Source organism: Humulus lupulus, chromosome 4, assembly GCF_963169125.1.
Source record: "Humulus lupulus chromosome 4, drHumLupu1.1, whole genome shotgun sequence".
In the NCBI taxonomy this organism is placed as follows: Eukaryota; Viridiplantae; Streptophyta; class Magnoliopsida; order Rosales; family Cannabaceae; genus Humulus; species Humulus lupulus.
Window position 1 is genome coordinate 32289518 of NC_084796.1, and position 1079 is coordinate 32290596.

General features: G+C 40.6%; 1 non-coding gene across 1 annotated transcript; it reads left to right on the plus strand.

Moving 5' to 3' along the window:
• The first annotated feature begins 752 nt into the window (after positions 1–752).
• Positions 753–862, plus strand: LOC133833595 (small nucleolar RNA R71). Its single transcript, XR_009892967.1, has one exon. It is a non-coding gene; the product is annotated as a small nucleolar RNA R71 (small nucleolar RNA).
• The last annotated feature ends 217 nt before the right edge of the window (positions 863–1079 follow it).

A 1079-nucleotide genomic window follows, 5' to 3' on the forward strand; every position in this document is an offset into this window, starting at 1 on the left:
AAATGGATCTAGGCCTCCCTCAAAAACTGGAGGGTAATACTCCTGGAATCTTCCACAGAGAAATTCCCATCTGCTCTCAACCCTAGGCTGAGCCAAATCTGGTGCCCTTCCTGGCACAACACAGGAAGAGGTGCTCCCCAACAGATTCTTCTGTTGCCTCAAACACCTGATCTCTTCCTCATGCCTCTGCAATCTTGATTGCAAATCTGTGACTATCTGTTGAAAACTCTGAGGGGCAGATGAAGAACTCAACCCCTGGCTGAAACTCCCAAGACAGATCAGGGTGATTTTTCCACGCAAGAGTATATGAATTGGAGTAGGTCTTTGGTGTAGGTCTTGAAAAGTTTCCAATAACCCGTGCCTATTCCAAATTCATATTATTCATGTCTGTTGAGCAACTAGCTGTGCTCGAGCAGTGTTCATAAGAATGTGGTCCCCAACAAATCTCATAACTCACAACATTTTGTACTTGCATTGCTTGTGTGGCGAGGTTATTCTGCTGTAATTGCTTGGTTATAGATGCCACTTAAGCGGTCAATAAAGCAATTGGATCAACCTCTAAGACTCTTGATAATTTCTTATTCTCACGCTCAGTAGGCCAATTATAGTTATTCATGGTCATCTCTTCCAATAATTCATATGCTTCATTAGCATTTTTTCTCATAAACGCTCCTCCCGACACTGCATCTATAATTGTCCTTGTATTTCCTACCAAACCATTGTAAAATGTATGAACCAGCAGCCACTTCTCTATTCCATGATGTGGGAATTTCCTTTGCAACTCTTTAAAACATTCCCATGCATCATATAAAGACTCCCCATCTAGCTGATGGAAGTTATTAATCTCCTATTCTGGATGACTTCGCAGGAGGAAAATATTTACCAAGGAATTTCTAAGCCAAGTCTTCCCAAGAAACTATAGAGTTGGCTTCTAATGAATTCGACCAACTCTTAGCTCTATCTCTTAGTGAAAATGAGAATAATCTTAATCTTACAGCATCGTTACTCACCCCATTCATTTTAAATGTCTCACACAACTCTAAAAAGTTTTTGATGTGGAGATTTGGATCCTCATTTGG